Source organism: Manis javanica, chromosome 8 (assembly GCF_040802235.1).
Source record: "Manis javanica isolate MJ-LG chromosome 8, MJ_LKY, whole genome shotgun sequence".
NCBI classification, from domain to species: domain Eukaryota; kingdom Metazoa; phylum Chordata; class Mammalia; order Pholidota; family Manidae; genus Manis; species Manis javanica.
The window spans coordinates 111,547,412-111,567,544 of NC_133163.1; the positions used below are offsets into that span (position 1 = coordinate 111,547,412).

General features: G+C 45.1%; 1 protein-coding gene across 7 annotated transcripts in view; it reads left to right on the top strand.

Moving 5' to 3' along the window:
* The window catches only part of TLN2 (talin 2), a 440,089-nt gene that overhangs the window by 70,404 nt on the left and 349,552 nt on the right, over window positions 1-20,133 (top strand). The gene's annotated exons all lie outside the window — the stretch shown is intronic.

Sequence of the window (20,133 nt, forward strand, 5' to 3'; positions counted from 1 at the left end):
GATGAAGTGAAACCATCACAACCTTGTCTGCACAGACTGCTTTTGCTCTAAATATGCTAAAGCAGCATCTCCTGGGGATCTAGTTAAGCTGAGATCCTGATTCGGTGGGTCTGGTGGGACTGAAATTCTGCTTTCCAGCAAACTACAGGTGATGTGAATGCTGCTGGTTTGTTGATCCACACCTGGAGAAGTAAGGTCTAAGGTTCTTGATGCACAGGACATGTGTCCTCGTGGTGACTCTTGGTGAACGGCGTGAGGTGTGTGTCTATGAAGCTGCTGAAGATTGGGATTCTGCCCGGCCGGTCCCTCCTTCAGCCTCGTGAGGCTCTAAGTGGTCTGAAGTGCGCTCCAGACTGAAAAGTGTGGGAGCCTGTGGCTCACCGTGGGCGTGTGCTTGTGCCTCATTGTTGTAGCTTGTGGTTTTGTCAGTGAACTCCTCCCCTACATATTGTGCTTCTCATACTCGTTAGATGAAATCCTGTGGGGTTTCTGCAGTGTGCCCACTTGCTAAGTCAGCATTTCTGAAAATATTGAGGGTGTCTTTTGTTTTCAAGAGCAGGCTGTATTGGCTGGGCTGATATCGGCACTCAAGTGGGGTGTTGAGAGAGGGACCATGTGGGAAGCTGCGACCTGACCCCAGAAACCTCGGAGCAAGCAAGCAAGGCTTTGAGGGGAATGCAGGAGGGGCCAGGGCACTGCCACCGAAGGGGGTGTCTTGCGTTCAGCAGTGAGTAGGCCCCAGGGTTGTTCTCTGGACGCAAGTGTGCTCTGCAGGCTCAGTGCAGTTGCACTGCTTCCATCAAACCTTTGAAAGTTGTGCTTAGTTTTCACAAGAACCCAAATGGATTCTTTCCCTGAGTAGTAACCATTCTAACAGCCGTCTATGCAGTGCGTACAGCATACTAGGCCCTGAGCAAGTGCCTGGCACACGATCTGTGCTTTAGGCTTCTCAACAACCCATGAGAAGGTGGTCACTGTTTTACAGAGATGAAACTGAGCTCTGGGGTGAAGGAAATTGCCTGGGGTCACGCAGCGTGAGGGGTCCAGGTTAGGGTGCAGCCTGGTCTCTCAGATTTCTGGCCAGGCTTTTCTCCTCTTGGTTTTACCACCTGGATCACAACTAGAAGTGGGATTTTACTGCTTATGGCCAGACTGCGTTGCTGATTATACTTCTATTATTTTCTTGTGTCTTACCCACTCTCTGCACCCCTGCCTATGGCCCACTGCTTCCATTGCACTCCGGCCCCTGGAGTTATGGGAGGAGCTTGGACCATGTGGGGCAGAAATGAAGAAGGAAGAAAAGTTCATTTTGAACACCCTTCTTGCTCCACTTCTGGTGGCCTCAGCCGGCTTTCCTCTGGGACCCTTTTCCAGGGGGATTTGAATGCTGCTGTTGCTCATCTTAGCTCTCCATGGCTGGGAGGTGGAAAGCGAGGTGTCAGCTTGATTCAGTGTGTTCCGAAGACCGTTTTCTGGCCACTCTGGGATTTCTGTACCAAAGACAATCTCCAAAGAATCTCCCTCTGCTCAGGGTTATTGCAATTCTAGGGCTTTATAGGTTTTAGGTGTTCAGTTAGGCTCCTTGATTCTGGCTTCATGTATATGCCAAGCCTCTCACCAAATCCGAAATTAAGTTAAATCCACAGAGCTAGGCTTCCATGGCAAGGCATGCACTTCAGTACTTATGTTTTAGACAATGACAGGAACTGTACTATTACACTTGGGTTGCAAACTCTGTGCTATGAAATCCATGCGTGCACCTCCCCTCTGGAGTGTTGGGCAGGGTGGGGGGTTCCCTACACCCACGAAGGGGTGGAATCGGGTCATAGGAGCAGCTCCTTCTTGCCTCTGTGGCTTAGGGGGTTATGCTTGCTTTAACATCCAGAGTCAAGGCTCTGGAGCTGGGGAGGCAGATTCACATCCGCCTGCCGTAGTGTGATAACCGTGCACTGGGGTATGTTTACTTTCTCATTAGACACCAATAACCAGTAGCTTCTGTTTTCTGGGCCTGTTTGTTCTCCAGTGAAAGGTGGGAGATGGTTTTTAGGTTGGCAGAGAGTTGTTCCAGATGCAATGCTCTAAGAGTAATGTGTACTCAACCTGGGCACTCGCTCTCCAAGGACTGGCTGAAGTGTCCCTCTCCACCTGTATCTGGCTGAATTTCCCCCAATTGAGCATTTTTCCCCATATCTGAAAGCCAGGTTCTTTGTAGAAATGAGCCCCAGGGCCCAGCACTCAGCCTTGAGCTCAATAAATATTTGTTAAATGAACCCAACAAGGTAATTTCCCCCTCCATTTGCATATCTAAAGCCAACCTATCTTAATAGCAGGGAATTAATAGGCACTGCCAGTGAGTCCCTGGGCAGAGGCGTAGTGACTGGTCAAACTGGTCTCTAGTAATGACAACCTTCACAGTAACCACAACGGTAGGCATTTCCTTGCCTTCTGTGCCCTTGAGAAGTCCTCCTGGCCGGCCGGGGTCTTCAATTGTTTGCTGTAAGGGGTGAGAGCAGTGGGGTGGAGAATGTTGGATGAGCACCCAAACAAAGTACCTTCTTGCCTATAACAGGTTTTGTTTATATTTCTATAAAATGTTCTTTACAAAGTTACAAAAGTCGGGGAAAAGACTGATGAAAATGGATAAAGCAGCATTCCTCAGTGCTACCCCTCACACTGGTAACCCCTGTCAAGGTTCCAGCCTTCTGGATGTCTGTTGGATGTCAGACCTGGGACCGTCTCCTTTCTTTGTGCCAGACTGTATTTTTATTTTTAATCACATTGTAACAAAATTTAGGATGCTAGGGGGCAGAGACACAGGCCCCTTGCTCCCTTCATTGCAGAGATAACTGGTATTCAGATAGGCACTGTTTTGCTATCCTGGTTTCCTGCCTCTGGCTCAAGATTTTGTCAATCTCAGTCATGCAAAATGTCTTAACTCAAGAGCCAACACTGCTCACAGGGCAGGTGGGGTGGCAGCACATGGCTGGGTACCCATTCCAGCAAACGGGGATGTTCTGGTCTATTTTGTTATTATCTTGTTTGGGATGGTGGGTCCATGGTGACATCCCATCACCATTCTTTTCCTCATTTGGCATCTGAGAAATATGTTTCTCCTTATTTAAAAAGCCAAAAAAATCTCTAATTTGTAATTACAGGAATGACTAACTGGGAATTTGCCACATGTTACTCTTTCTCCTTCCTTGCAAACAAAGTAATTACCTGGCTTAAGAACAGTAAGAGATATTTTTAATCCCATTTGCCTTTTGAGAGAAGGAAAAATATTTTCAAGGTAGATACTATTTAAAGCCCTCATGACCTTTTGTGTATACAAAAGTGTTTTTTTTTAAACAAAATAATCTGTGTATATGTATCTAAAAATTAGTTTATCATAGACATTGATTCCATACTTCCTATAAATCTATCCCATATTGAAAGTGCCTTTTACTTACTGTTGCATATATTTTATAGGAAAAGATGTTCTATAACCTTTCATTGTCCTGTTGCTGGCTGGGCTTCTTTCTGTCCCTCCCCCCCTTTTATTTTTTTTGATACTGTAATGACCATTTTTGTAATACTTATTTGTAGACTATGTGGGCATTTCCTTAGAATTTCAAGGTAAAAAATTCACCTTTCAAAAGGTAAAATGTATATTCCCAACAACCTTGTGAGGGCCCTTACTAGCACAGAATATCAATAATCTTTAACATCTTTGTCATTTTGAAAGCTGAATTGTTATATAGAGGCTTTCAAGCAAATATGGCCATGCCAGGCCTGGGGCTCACAGGGCTTCCAACAAAGTCTCTAACCAACAAGGACCGCCAGGATTTCCGCTCTGGTCCTGCGGTCGGGCCTTGAAGGCCTCATCACAGAGCCTCTCTGGACGTGCGTGGTCCTCTCTGAGGGTTCCTTTACTCAGCATCCCTCTTGTTCTTGTTTATACCCAGCAGTCTGAGTGTTGATAGATGCTTAGGAGTAACCACTTCTTTTCAGGCGTGACTGAGAGGGAAGATGGGTCAGGCTGGAGGCTGCTCCTTGCTGTTCATGGCAGCCTTGGCCCCCCGCCCTCGTCCAGCTCCCTGCCCTCTGTCCTTTATCCGAGGGGAGCCACTGTGGCCTCACTGAGGTGTCTGTGGCTGTGGTCTCCCAAGCACCCAGAATTACTCTGAGACATTTATCAGAAGCACATTTCTCCAATGCAGAGTCATGGTCCCTTTTTGCCATCCAGGCATCTGCGGCAGCTCTTGTATTGAACAGGAGTGGGTGAGGACAGGGTGATAAAAGGCTGGTAAAATTCCCCTGGGGTGAGCTTTGCTGCCCACCCTGAAATAGACTGCTTCCTTCTGCGTAGCAGCTGGTGCCCTGTGTGGCCGATTCCTGCACCTGGGTGCTTAGAAAGGACCTCTCTCTTGGGCCAGAACCATTTCTAGTGCAAGGCTTTGGTTTATATAAGCTCTTTTCTTCAAAAGTGACATTCTCTGTCTCTGGATAGATCTCCTGGGAAGCCTACCTGGTGGGTTTCAGTTTTGCATGGGCATAACAAGAGCATCAAAAGCAATTGCAGCTTTTTTCTCCTGAGTCTGCCTTGGGCTGCCTTGACCTCCTTCCCCTGGAACTGCTCTTGCCAGGGGTGTAGACTCTCCAGCTATTGGTAGAATAAAGTGGAAGCTTCAAATAAACCATCTTGCCAACAGCCGTGAGGTTTGGCATGGGTCTTATTAACAAGACCAGTAGTTGTTAGGACAGTAGTTGTCTCCCCCAGATGTTTTGTTCAATGGAACTATTTCAATGATAAAATACCCTCAGACGCCCTTCTGAGAGCAGAGGCAATCCATTAAGTAGCTTCCGCTGTGTAGCTGGAGAACATCACTGCACCCATGGATCACTTCTGGCTGTGTGTCCTTCGGCCAGCTGCATGGCTGTCAGGAGACGAAAGGGCAGTTGCACGGAGAAATTTTGTTATAGGGAAAGTAAAGAGGCAGGAGGGGGGGCGACCTTTGTGCAACAGCTGAATTTCCAGGACTGTGTCGGGGCTTTGCTGTTTTGAGTTCACAGTCCAGCTGCTGCTGCTTGGACCTGCAGTGGTGAGGATGACTCAGAAGTCTGGAAGACGGCCATGGTGATTTCACTTCTGGATCAGAGGCAGCCCCAAAGGCCCTCGGGGGGTGGGGGCGCGGTCGCTGGGGAGACTCTTGATGAAGGGGATGTAATTTGGGTGCCAATTACTTAGTGTAACTTGGGACAAATTTCATTTTTATTCTAAAAAAGAAAGATTAGAGCTCTGGTGGCAAAATATTGTACAAAACAAAGGCAGAGGATATCAAATGAGTTTACTTTGACATGGAGGTCATGAGTTTTGTGAATTAGTTTGAAAGATTGGTCAGGCCCGAGGGTTTTCCGAGGGTGTCCCAGCAGCCTCTGGGAGGTCAAGAGATGGACGCTAGGCTCCACTAACCCCGCTTCAGAAAGGATGGAAACCCAGTCATTTCCTGATGAGAGAATAAAGTTGGTATTGCTTTTCCACTGCTGTTGTCACAAACGACCATAAACTTGGTGACTGAAACCACAGCAAGTCTTTTATCTTAAAATTCCTTACATTAGAAGTCTGAAACGAGTCTCACTGGGCTAGAATCAACCTGTGGGCAGGGCTATATCCGCCTGGGGGCTGTAGGAGAGAATCCATTTCTGTGCCTTTTCTAGCTTCTAGAGGCCACCTGGTTTCCTTGGCTGAGGACCCCATTTTTCAGTTCTCAAATCCAGCTGCGTTGTATTTCTGACCACAGCTGGGAAGGGTTCTCTGCTTTTAAGGAGCCTTTTAATTCCACTGGGCCTACCTGGATAATCCAGGAAGATCTTCCCCATCCCAGGGTCCTTAATCATATTTGCAGAGTCCATTTTGCCATGTAATTTAACATACAGGTTCTGTAGATTACTTAGGCCATAGACATCTTTGGGGGCATTATTCTCTCTACCGTAGGGTCAGGTTAGTGGAGAGGGCAGGCTCGCAGGGAGGCTGGAGGCAGAAGATAGTCCAATGGTCCAGCGATGCAGGCGCCCTGGCTGGTCAGGGCCCAGGTCCTCTTCTTGCTGCTCACTGTGCTGCTTTATGCCTGGTGGAAAGGGACTGGTCTCTGTCACAGGGTGTACCCTCCCAGTGCCAGTTTGAGCCTGGATAAGACGCTGTGGGAGCAGAACAGAAGGGAGAAAGGGCAGAAGCATGGAGTGGGGGTGGGTGGCCGAACCTTGCTGTTCGATAGTCTACACTGACTTTCATCTCCTTGTATTGATAGAGGCCTGTTCTTGTCAAGGCTCCTTGTACCATGGAACAGATTTTCGGGTGGGCTAGGTTAAATGGAGTAGGTGGGCTCTGGGGGATGGTTCAGTGCAGCTGCTGAGTACAGCTCACCTTTACTGAGCACTTGCTGTGCCCCTGAGACAACACCTGGGGACCCACCAATGTGTGCTCAGTCGCATTCCCTATCCCCGAGAAACCCGCGGCATATGTCCTTACAGTGCAGCCACTCCCCTGCTCATCAAAACCAGGTTGTTCTTTTGTCTATACTTCCTGTGGAGACCTCATACCCGAAGCTCCCCTTGTTCTGCTCAGCACCTCACAGCTTCCTGGCTGAGTCTGTGTGTGCGCCACTTCCTAATTTCTAGGAGATGAATCTGAATAGCTGAGCATGGGCCAGTGTCCACTTGGCTTGGAGGTGGACGAGGGGCATGGTCACCTGGGTCTGTGGGTGGGTAGATGGTGACAGGTGAGTTTAATATGGGGAGGCGGGGCTTTGCCTTATTCAGTAGCTACTACTGTGAAAACACTTTGTAAATTGAAGTTGAACTTGTGCTGTCTTGAAACTCAGGTGGCTGCCGAGTTTATTTTGAAATAATTTAAATTTACAGACAATTTGCAAAAAGAATACAAAGAACTCATGTACAGCCTAACCTAAATTCAGTTGTAAATGTTTTGCCCTCATGAGTTTTATCACTTCTCCATATTACATAGTATCTTTTCTGATCCATTTGAAAGTCACATGCATCATGCCCCTCTATCCCTAAGTACTTTAGCATGTACTTCTAACAACAAAGACATTCCTTCTTGTAACCACAGTTCAATGAGGAGAAACAGGATGTATAACATTGGTATATTCTTATCAAATATACAGTTCATATCTAAAGTTTGCTGCTTATCCCAATAATGCCCATTATAGCAATTCTTCCCCTTGGCCTAGGATTCAGTCCAGGATTACGCAAACTGTACTCAGTTGTTATGGCTCCTTAGTCTCTTTTAATTGGGAAGTTCCTCTGCATATTTTGTTTCTCATGACTTTGACTTTTTTTGAAGAATATAAGTCAGTTCTTTTATAGCAATTTGTTTGTATGGTAATTCCTCACTATTAGATTCCTCGCGATCAGATGAATTTTTGTCAGGAATGTTATATAAATGATCTTTTGCATCTTTCTCAGTACCTCACGTAGCAGGCACATGTGTCATTTGTCCCAATATTGATGATGTTAGCTTCGATGCTTTGGTTAATGTGGTATTGGCCTTGTATAATTTAATCTGTTTTAGAGGACTTGAGCATTTAGTATTGGGCACTTAGAGAGGACCTTCTTCTTCAGAGTTATATCTAGTGTGCAAGTGCATCTTGTGTGAGGGATTTTCCTGAAGTTCCCCGCAAGGTGTGCTCTTGATGGTAGGTGGAAGGGCTAAAAGACCTCAGGGCCCCCAGAAAGCTCACTGTGAGGAAGAAATTGCCTGAGGCTGGAATGGAGCATAACCTGTGCTCTTGTGGCAAGAGTCAGGTCCAGCCTGGAGATGGAAGCACAATTGTGGTAGGAACAGTGGATTCCCTCTGGCTGCGTCTGACTGTCCTGCCTGCCTCCAAATTACCTAGGAGTAGAAAAGATAAATTAGGACATGAGGAACTCTCTTCCTTGCACACATTTGGCAGTTCTGTAAGTGCTAAAACTGATTTAGCTGCTGCCACTGCATTTCTTTTTTATGGATCTCTTCTCCTCTGACATTGACCGGTTAGGCCAATTTGGCTTGGTCAGCATGCGTGATGTTTGGATATCAGGCTAGTAAGACCCAGGATGGTTGCTTTTGTACTGATTATGGGATGCCTTGTGGATGTGACTCTCGGGGAACTCAGGAGGCTGCCATGTGGGAAGTGTTCTGCCAATGATCAGTTTGATTGTGGCCGGTATTCTGCGTTAATGCTTTTCAAACCTCTTCCAGGTCATGAACTGTTTTATGTTGGGTATTTGACCTTCCTGACCCCTGATGTGTGGTTCCCACTTGTTATTATAGAAGCCAACAAAAAACGACACATGCAGTTCACTTTAGGATGAATGGGGAAAATGGTACTTTAACAAATGAAATATGATCACAAATAAATACTCATGAGCACTCTATCTTGACTGCCCTACCTAGTACACTGTTAAAAAGGTGTGGACATAAAAGAGTGGGGACATTAACATAAAGGAGTATGACATAGCCCTTGACCTCAAGAATATGGCCTTCCTTATGACAGGGACTGTTACTAAGATTAAAATGATTTATGGCTTCATTTGTTTCTCAGACATTTTTCTTTGATCTGGACAGTGGTAATGCCTGAACTTACGCGTGGGGGTTATCCCTGTATAACCTGGGACACGTTTGTCCATGTCCTCAGAAGAACTGGCAGTGACAGCAGGCTTTCAGCACATCCCAAAGACAGCTGGTTGGAAAATAAAATATGCCTGGGCATATATTCCCAGAGGTTGTGTGCTTGTGTCTGAACTGGAGTAAAAATTATAGGCAGCGTTAGGAAAACTAGATTTGGAGATGTTCCGGCTTTCCCAAAAGGATGTTAATAATTTAATTTCATATCCTGTGCCTTGGTATCAACAAAATCTTCCAGGGTTGTGTATGTTCTTAATTATTAAAACACTGATGTGTCACTTTCTTTTCTACTTATGACATTTTGTATGAGGAAGGGACTTTGACCAAGTGCACACATCACGTTTTTTACATCAAGTCCTTTGCGCCTAATAGAGAAGTGCTAGACAGATGGGGTCCAGTGGTGGGGAGTGGGTGCTGAGCAGGGCATGGGAAGGGAAGCTGAAGTTGATGGAATAGGAGTAGATGTCCAGGAAATGCAAAGAAGGTTTTGAGATGAGCTAGATTAAATTTAAAGTAACATGATGAAAATGCAGTGGTCCCTCATTTACTTGGGTGTCTACAGGGATGGAGGGATTCACAATCAGTGAGTTTTCTAAGTAACTGAAGGCTCCCCCAATTACAGGTGAGACTGTTGTCAGTTTTTCTTGTAAATATCTCAAATATACTATAGAAGTAGTAAGAAGAAGTGTCATAATTTTAAGTTTTCTGTGTGACTAGAATTCTGTGCTGAGCTGAAGTAGTATCTTCCCTTCAGACTGTTAGGGCGCATGGGTTGCTCCCCTCTCTCTGACATCTCCTGTCTCACTTGACCATCTCTGAGTCTTCCTCAGGAACCCCTGTCACTGTGCTGTTTGAGTAGTGCTGTGGCTTCAGGCAGGATGGAAAGCGGCCAGGTAAACCCCATAACCAAGTGGATAGACTGTGGCCGGGAGGGATTGCTCTCTTCTGTGACCTCAAGCATGTAGACTTAGCCCTGGCTATTGACTTTCTGCCTTGAAGACTTTCCTGGTGCTCACGGTTGCTGACTGTCCTGGGCCAGGGTCTTAACTTATAGAGGAATGATGATATGAAGAGGCCAATGTCATTGAAGAGTGGTTTGTATTATTTTCATTTTCCAAGAGGAGCCGTGCCACGCCACCCAGGAAGCATTGGGGTGGTCAGGAGGCAGAAGAAGGCAGGAGCGAGGAGAAAGCCTTGGCCAGTGCCTTTACTGGGGTTTCCACTAGAAAGGCAGGGCAAGCAGGTGAGGATTGGCTTGTTTAAATAATCTCCCTGGGCTTTGGGCCATAGGGTTTGTCTCTAGGTGCCTGGTACCTGTCCCTGGGATGATTTAGAGCAGGGTAAATAAGGACTTTGTACGAGAGATGGATAAAGGAGGTGATGGTGATGGTGTGTGTGTGTGTGTAGACTGGACTGGTTGGCTTGTATATGAAGGACATCCTTCTGGCTGAGCCCTCCAGTCTCTAAGAATTTGCTAGCTTTGGGTGCCCAGGTTCTGTAAGGCACCCAAATGCCAGAGCATCAAGAATACAGAAAATAAGAAAGTAGAGTTGATGTAATTGGATGATGGATGCCCCACAGACATATCCAGAATCTCAGACAGCACAGTGAGAACAGTGGCCTTGCAGCAGATGAGCAGGTGTTGCGCTCGCACTTCAGATACCTGTCAGATTGCTTTGGGGTCCTTCAACCCTTGACTCTGACTCTGGTGCTTGGGGGCTTTTTGACCATGGGGCTGTACCTTACTGCTCCTTTCTACTAGAAAGCGGTGTCTCCGAAATCAGTGGGGGGTGTTTCCTGTGTTCTTGTTCAGGAATGTACCCGAGAGCAGGTGAAGAAGCCTCATTTCACTGAGGGAAAATAAGCAAATAACCAGCCTTTGAGAAGTGGGAAAGGTGGAAGCCATGCTTGTGGGGAATTTGTTTTCCCCTAATTTCTGGTGTGTGTATGTATTTCAGTAATTTACCAAACGTCTAACACAGTTATTAGCAAGTTATTCCGATGCATCTCACAACTCTTATTATGTAAGAAATAGGTGCTATTACAGTTACATTAGAAAATTCCGATTATTAAAATAAATACTACCCTCCCAATCCTGCCATCTGGAGGTATCCTCTGTTTTTAAAATGATTAGTATGTAAGTTTCCTTTGGTGACTTTCTTTTCAAAATATTTTCCTCCATAACTTCAAATTTTCCAAAAATTGTGAAAGTCTTAAATGAAAATGTAAAAATAAGGTTTTGTTTTGCATTAATCTATTCTGAATGCTTGCCTTCTGTTACAGTGGAATCGTAATGGGAGAACCGTGTAAATTCTCAATTTTCTTATGACCCTTGGAAGGTGATTTGAGGTGGTACATTGGAAAGAGTATAATAGCCGAGGTCAAAATTCTGGCTGCCTTCCCACTGTGTTACACTAGAGAACTCTGCATGTTGGTGTGGCCTTGTTGAAAGCGGTTGAGAAATTGGAAATCTGGAAATAAATACTTGCATTTGATTTGTGTTCCCTTCTGCCTTCTTTGGGATGCTGAGTAGGATGTTTGTAGTTCATAGCTGGAGAGTCAGATAATGGGCATAAATCATGATCTGGGAAGTCTGGTCCCTGAACAGCTGTTGGCCAGCTGCTGCTCTGGTAACTCAGCAAACTGAACTCTCATCTGAGAATCTTAAATTGTATCAAAAACAGCAGAGCCACACTCTCCAACTGTTGCCATAAGGGCCTGGATTCAAATCTTGCCTTTACCTTCTAATGCTTTTGTGAGTGCCAGCCGGTTACAGAGCTCTTGAGCTTCAGTTTCCTCACTTGTAAAATGCTGGTGGTCTACCCACCCCTAACGATTGTTGTGAGGAGGGCATCGAACAAGATGATGCAGGTAAAGCACCCAGCAGTCGGCCTCGCTCATAATGATCAGGCAATAAATTATCCTGCCCAGCCTCCTCCCTCTCCTGCACCCTCCCCTCCCTCACTGTGATTTTTTTTATGAGTATAGGATGGGTTTGAGCAGGTTGTTCTCAGGGGTGGATCTGTTCTAAGCTTGCCTTACAGAACGTCCCCAGATCTACACAGTCACGGCCTCTTTTCCTCTTGCACGTAACAGGCGTGTCTAACACAGGGTGGGCCAAGTGTAATGTAAGTCAACAACACCGGCCCTCCTTGTCTAATAGAAGGGAGGAGGGTACTGGTGAAGAGGTTGTTTTAGATCTTCCTAAATTAGGGATGCAGCCCCTCCTCTCGGGGGTAGTGGGATTCCTTTACTTCCAAGAAGACAAATGGCACGAGACCACAGGACAAGAGACAGGCCAACAGGGTTCACATGCACTTGGACCCCAGTGCTTTTGAACCTTCAGTTATCGGAAGTCTTGAGACCCGAGACCCCTGACCGGCCGTGTCCCCTCTTTGAGTGTGGGTGGGCAGAGCCAAGGGCACGCCCTGGCCCTAGGCTCTGCTGAGTGCTGATTTTCCCCAGGGCCAAGGTCATAGGTCTTGGGCGAAATTTAATTACAATCTCTACTTATGGCTGGACCTCAGCTGGTAGGGTTTTGGAAGTTTTAAACAAAAGCACAAGCCTCTCTGGAAGTAGATTATCTGGGAGATGTTCAAGGAGGGGATTTGTACATGTTAATTCTAGGAGCAGGTATCTGACTGATAAAGGCCTCTGTGACCTTATTTAGAAAAAAGGCTGTACTTTGTTAACCTTTATTCCCTTAAGAAGGAAAAGTCATTTCATGGCAGAGGTTCAGGCCCCATGGGGGATTTTCTGGATGATTCTCCATTTTAAGAGTCATGTTTCCACAAATGTGATGAAATTATCAGTGACTTGTGACTTGCCCCCAACTGCAAACTCTTTTCGTTGAAAAAGACTCTGTGCATATTCTTGTGTATCTTAGGCTTTTGTTCCTTCCTTCCCTGCCCTACGTAATCAGGGTGAAGATTTTTGTTTTTAAGAGGAAGAAGAAAACAAGACATTGCTCTGTACTCCCATTCCCCAAAGCATATTCAGTACTGGTAAGTGCTGAGTAAGTCCTAAGCAGATGCTGTGGAGACAGCTGAGACGTGGGGCCCCCACGGCGGTCATCCCTACCGCGGTCATCTCTACGGCGGTCAGCTCTACGGCGGTCAGCTCAGCTCCTCCTCCCAGCCTAGCTCACACGCGGGCCCCTCCTGCCACCTTCCACAGTCCCCTCACCCCCGGCTTAGTCCTCCCTCTGTCTGCTGAGCTGTTCACATCTATCACCCAGAGGCCACGCGGGTAAAGAGGAGCGCACTGATGTGGAGTCGGGAAATGGGAGTCCAAACCTCGGCTTTACCGCCCGCCCCCTCGCTGCGTGTCTCGAGGCCTCAGCGCCTGAATTTCTTTCATTGCACTTGAAATTGCTCTGTGTGATGCCTTCTCAGTCTCTGAGCTAGAAAACCTAGCTCCTGGAGGAAGGACCTTGTTCATCCTGTTCTGTCCACTCATTCATCTGGTCATTCATTTCTTTATACAATTACCCTGCTAGGATCCAAGAATAGAGAGATGTGTGGGAAACACTGGGGCACATGGGAGGAATTACAAGCTGCTTTTTTTCTGAGTGATACGCATATAGTTGAGAAAGCTTTGGATCTTTCTCCCCAGAGCATTTACCAAAGAGGAACAAAGCATGGCCCTGCCCATTGACCCTGCCTGCAACGCTTATGAAATCAGTGTCAGGAAAGCCTCTTGTGGAATGGCATTCCTAAGTTGAGGAGCACAGTGAGAGCTCCCTGTTAAAAAATTTTTCTGCCCTCTGCTACCTAAGACCAGGATAAGCAAGGGAGAGCAGGTGGGGTCAGAGCGTACAACTTTTAATGAGATGATAGAAATAGGGAGCAAGAGACACAGAACAGAATCTGAAGTGGCTTGTAAACTGGAAAGTGAACATAGAGACATTTGAAGTGATGGTATTTCAGATGAGCCCAGCTCTACCACCTGTGTTCCTGGAGAGGGTAAGCTATTTTCCTTCGTTTACCAGAAGCAGCTTTTGTGTGTGAAAGCCCTGAAGGACCACATTCCATTTGATTCCTTTTATTAACAAAATTGTACTTTGCAGCAAGGGGGTTGTGACTGGGGGGCCCTTTCAAGACGGGCACCTGGAGGCATTGGGCTGCTTAATTGCATGTTTGCCTTTTGGCTTCTTTCCAGTCTTTCATCATGGATGACCCTTTATCTATCATTTTTAGGCCAAACAATCCCTTCTTTGCTTCTGTGTATTTTATGAAGCTAACCAGATTACGATAATGATCTAAGCACTGGCTTTGGAAAGCCATTATAGTGGATGAAAAAGGTCAAGACGGGATGTACTACAGATGCTGTCATGGACGCTATGATTATAGACATCACACCAGGGGTCAGATGACCAGTCTCGGCAGCCTAGCTGGGTAGCCTCTTCCTGGCCCTCCCCATTGATGGTCTTCCAAATGCTGTTTCATCTTTCTACAGAGAGAACTGACCCATTTTCTGGGGTGAGGTATTTCTCAGAATGGCTCCTTAACTATGGTTCACAAGCCTGGCTGTACCCACACAACCACCTACCTGTACAGCTTAAAAAGAAATGACAGGAACCCCATCTCCTAAGATTCTGACTCACTAGATTTCAGACGAGGATTGGAATTCCTGTTGTTAAAGGGCCCCATGTGTGACTAGGATGGTTAGGATCGAGTGCCGTTGGCCCTCTGCTCATGGCTCGGAGTGTGGGTCACCGGCGCAGCTGAATCAGAGCCGCCTGCTTGACAAGGCCCACAGGTGATTTGTGTGCACATTATGCTTTGAGAAGCCCGCCTCCCATACAGGTACGCAGTATGACTAGTGCGTGATTCTTCTGGAAATGGAATATTGACTCTCTACATTTATGTATTCAGTTCACCAATGTCTTCCCTCCTAAGGGTTGGGGTGTAATTTGCTTAGATCAATTTAAAAAAAATAATAATAATAGGTGAATAATCTCTTTTACAAATTGTGACTGTTACTTAGTTCCTTTGCCTTCTCTTGTCCAGTACACACACACACACACACACTCTGTTTCAGTGATATACACTTTAATCTGTAAACTAGGTTCTGTAGCCAAATAAGGGGGATTCTTTGTGCTCTGCATTTTAATTATCCCTGTCTCTGTTCTGTGTGCAGTGAAGCAGCCTCTGGGGCTGGCTTTCTCCCTTTCCCCCAGATGGAAACAACTTGGAGTTATGATTTTCCCTTACATATGTGACTATTACTACATTTGCCGCAGTGTGTTGGAATTTTTGTTTACGTTTCTGACATCTATGAGAATGAGGCGCTTACTTTACTCATAGCTGCCTCATGTGTCTAGGGCATAGCAGATACATAGCAGAGATTCAGTAAATGTTCCCTGGAGGAATGAATGAGTGAACGGCACCAGTGATTGAGGGCTCTCAGTGTGTCTCTAAGTGTGGAAGTAGTGCACTTGTGTTTTCTCCATTGCTTCCTTCTCAAAATATCTAAGGGTAGAGAGTGAGGGTTACTTCATTTGTTAATCAAAAATTACAGTGCTTGACCAAGAAGTTTAAATCTCTGGAGGTGAAACAAAATTAAGCTAAGTGAATGGACCTTTAATGTAGAATATCTCTGGGTGACTTGTACACTTATTGGTATTTTTCTCAGCTCCACCTGGAATTTGTCCTCTTATGGATGCAGGGCTCCTGCTTCCCTTAGATGGGAAGAAGTCGTTCCCAGGTCCAACAGTATCTTTGGTTGATGATTTTGAAAATTGTTCCTCAGAGTTCCATCCTTAAGTCACAGCCACCCAGAACTCAACTAGCCATGGGTCACTCAGGGAGAGCAAGAGCCTTGTTATAATTTTTTTTCTTGAGAATGGTTTTATGCTGAGAGCCTCCACAGTCAGCTTAATATAACTTGAGGCAGTTCATAGTTGAGAAGATGTATTTATCATTGAAAATTGTAGGAAAAGGAATGAATGTTCCAGTGCCTAAGTTCGTTTCTTGGTGATGGGCTTGTGGGTACTTTCTGTATTCCACAGCCATCTGACCCCTCGAATGCTGATGCCTGAGTGCTGAGGGTCTTTTGCTTGCTGTTTGAAAACTAAGGAAAGTCCCAAGCTTCATGTCTTAATTGAAAATTTGAAGTCTAGATTTGTATACCTTTAAAAAAATGTAAGAAAGAATTAGATGGCTTTTTAATGCTGGTTTTTTCTGTCTAAAGTGAACTTGCTTTTCTAAATGGCCCTTGTGCAGGCTTGTGACTTTGTTTGCGTTTCTTCAGAGCAGTGGAGCAGCAGATAGCATGACCCACTGACCCTGTCTGTGGGATTATGGTAAGACTGTGTCTTGAGGTCATTAAAAGGCTCATAGGCTATTTTTATACCTTCAGTAACAATTTGAAATTTCTTAGAAGCTTGTAGGTAAGCCGTGCGTGGTTGAGGTGACCAAAAGGCATCTTTGGCTTTCCAAGGAGCTGGGACCATGTGAAGCAGTGATAGCAAGTAAAACGACTATGACGTACTATATGGCGAAACCACAAAACTGTCTCAAAAACACCTCCTTTATCCAGTTGCATTGTGGTGAACTTCAAAGTTCACATTTAGTGAACTTCCCAGATAGCAGGTTCTTGGGCTAAAAGCTCCTAAACCAATTTTTCTTAAACCACTTTGGAAATCTGTCTAGGTATTTCTTGCGTTTCTGTGTTTCGAAGAGTGTGCTAGCACAGCATTTTTCATGGTAGTTCAGAATCCCTGTCATTTCATGTATCTGTGGCGCAGTAAGTGGTTTGAATAGGACTGTTTGTTCCTCTGAAGCATGGCTCCAAACCTCCTATTCGGTTTAGTGCTGAATCTTTGAGTCCTTAGAAGCCCCCTGCGGTCAGTCCTCCCCCACCCGGTGCACTTGCCTGTCCCCTCTGGCCTTCTTAGTGGTTACTTACTCTCTGGCAAGAGGCCGCTTGGCAAGTGTGTTGGAATCAGGCACATGCAAGGACCAAAAATTGTGAGTTCAGGCAAGAGGGACTGGCTTTGATTCCAAAGTGTGGAGGCTGCTGTGGGGCAATCTCTTCATTTGTCAGAAGACATTCTTAAAAATAGGCTTCTGGGCTGGTGGCTGTGTCTTGGAGAGCTGGGGTTGCCATGAGTCTGTCCTGTACCTGAGTAGCCATCACAGGTGTGCATCCAGGTGTCAGATGACCTCCAATACCTGGTGAAATGCTTTTCACAATATTGGCTTACTAGGAGGATTGTTTTTTCTTAAAGTTTAGTTCTTTTTATGGATAAAAAATAAATGTTAACTAGTCACCAAAACAGTACATTTTAGGAAGGGTGGGGGGCTATGTGGAGGCCATGAAAAATAGTTAAAAGAAATTTGGCGAAACTATTAAAGTATTGATACATTCTGAAGAGAGCCGTGTTGAGAGTGTTATTGTTTAAATAGAGCAGAGATCTTTTGGTGGAAGGTAGTGGAGTCTGAAGTCATTGATGGTTAAATGATCAGTGAAAGACTAAGAGGATTTGATCTTTGCTACCAGTACCTATTAAAACAGAATCACAGACATGCCACGGCGACTTGATGGAAGATTCCAGAAATACCTTGACGACATTTGTTTCCAGGTCTCCATTTATATTTGCAATCTGATCTTTCTGCTTCCTGGGACATTATTTTTTTTATTACAAAATATTGAATAGAGGAATAGTCTGGGTATGATTTCACATCAGGCTTCCTTTAAACAAATGTATTTTGAAATTCAGAAAAAGGTAATGCAAAAATGCCAAGCAATTAAATGTAGTCTGCCAAAATGTGCCGTTTCTTAAACATTCTTTCCTCAGCTTCTTTCAAAATGACAATTCCAGTGAGAGTCAGAGGAATGCATGTCCAAAATGGATGGTGGCCGTGGGTGGTTTTTGTTTTTCTGTTTTTTGTTTTTCCCATGTGTAAGATGAATGCAGTGGGTCTTTCTTGGCCAAAATGGTTCCACAGACCACATTGGGGAAAAAAATATTCATTTTCTCTGACATGCTGAGTATGTAGGGAGGCATTGTGTCTGGCCACCACACCACGGAATGAGAGGACACCTTTGCCGTGGGTTCTAGTGGGGCAAGGGCATCGACTTGCCTTTGGACTAGTGGTGCCTAAACAAAGACAGTCTCACACTAGGTAAATCCAAAAAACAAGGGGAAAAAGACTTCATTAAACAAAATGCCCTTAGAAATGTCTGAGAAAATCCTGGAATAACTGCTGTGGCAATCTGAAGCTCTACCAGTACTCACTTGCAGTTGAGTACAATGTAAAATTCCTTCTTGAGGGGAAAGGAATTTTTGTCTCAATTGAATAAATTTTCCCTCTGTTTAATATGTGTACTCTTCTTGAGCAGTTAAAGATACAGAAGAAAGATAGCTTTGTTTAAAGACCATTCTCACAGGCCACTCTTGGCCATCTTCTCTGACTGTGCAGGCCCTGCCACAGCCCATATGTCAACACAGTTCAGTTCTGATGGTCAGAATTTGGTAACTTGAGGGGACTTTCAGTCTGCCAGAACATATCTGTTACTAATAGGGCCACTGAAAAAGGCACTTTGTGGAAGTTTGGAGCTTAGAAATATTTTGCTTAAAGGCACAACATGCTATGGGGCATGTCATAGACCATCCCAGTGAGCCCAAGACAGATGACCTTTTTCAAAAGGCTGAAAGAGATTGGGTCAGGTAACATTGTGTAAGAAAATGAGGAACTTTAGTCTGTATTCCTTGCTTCCATTTAGCCAGAAGAAATGAGTTGGGCCATCTCTTGGCATACTCAGGGCTATCCAAGTCCTTTCTGTCCCCTTTCTCCTGAGCAGGTCACATGTATCTCTCTTGGCCTGGGTTTGCCAAACAAGCCTTCAGTTGAGGCGAAGGGGAGGGCTGGGGTGGACCTCTGTGGCTGGCCATGGAGAACTTCCATCAGTTCTGTCCCTGTTGGGCTTGTGCTGAGGAGGCCACCCTCCCGCGGTTGTTGCTAGATACCACCCTTAGTAGTTTGGCCCTTCCAGAAATGAAGCTTGTGCTCAAACTGTCCTGGGGAAAACTTGGTTAGAAGTTTTCATCATTCTGATTGTAAGGTCGCTTGCTGCAGTGTAGGTATCTGAATTACAGAAGAAACTGCAAGGTATCCTTGGGAAGGAAAAGACACAATTAGAGGGCTCCTTCTACATGATGTGAGTGCAACTTAGGAAATGGTTTTGTTTTTTTAATTGGATATAGTTAGAGCATGCAAGATTTTAAAGTAGTGAACGATTTTATGCTATACCCAATGAAGACGGACTAAGCTCATATTTTTAATTTTTAAAGATCTATTTTGAAGAATCTCATAAGCCTTGTTACTGATTTTTGAGATGATTATTTTCAAGGTAGGAAACAAATGAATGGGCATCCTTTCTGTAGAGGGTCAAGTACTAGAACACTAGCTGAACACCAGTTAAGCATAGTTTGGGCACAGTAGAGTCAGTAGGGACACAGAGCATGGCATGGCATGTGGCACAGCTTTGTGATCTTTATTGCTCTATTTGTCCTATGTCTATTATGGGCCCAGTGACAGGTGTCTCTGCCTTCAAGAATATGCTGGTTTAAGGCATAAATTGGAAGGTGTTGCCACAATTTTTCTCAGGCAAATGAAGCTTTGTAGAACTTGAGGGCCTATTCTCCTTCACAAGACTGCGACTTTCTTTCTTTCCTTTTAAAACAAAACAAGCCCTGTTTTTTTTGAGGAAAAAGCATTGTAGCTTCAATTTCTAAATTTGACAGCTTTTCTTAAATGCCTTCAAAATATGGAGCTGCCAAAAACAAAACCTGAATTGCTTACTTTCTCTTGAAAGGATATGAATTGAGTTTTTAGGCTTTGAAGTTTCTAAGGATGAAAGCTGTCTTCGTTACATAACGGGAAAAAGCAGTGGGTTAGGGAGTCGGCCAGGATGGCAAGCCTGTGCTACCAACTCGTGCTTGACCTTGGACAAGTCATTCTAGGTTCTGGGCATTGGGCTCAGTGGCAGAAGGACTGGGCCTGGTGATATGTGGGCTCTTCTTAAACTCATATATATATCAGAAAAGGAATTTTAAGTTTCAGAAAGGAATCAATTGCTCTTGTTTCAGAAGTGGGTTATCACAACTCTACTGATCCATAAAGATTCGTGTTATAGCATCTGTTGTTTGGCTTCTGGCCCAGCTGGAGGAGAAGAGAGGAATGTCATCTGTGGCTCTGGATCCAGGTTTGAAGATGGAATTTGGAAACATGAACGCACAAGCAGGCTGTGAGAACTGCCACTTGGAAAAAATGCAAGTCAGTGTGAAATATAAAGGCTGAGTGATACAGGGTCTTGGGTTTGTGTTTTCATGCCACCTCGGTGTTCCTTCCTTACTCTTAGATATTTGGTAACAACTTTCACTTTTAGCTGTCCTAGAGCCCAGAGATGGGGTTGCCGGAAAACAATTTTGTGAAGCCTGGAAGGTTTTGCTTTTTAGC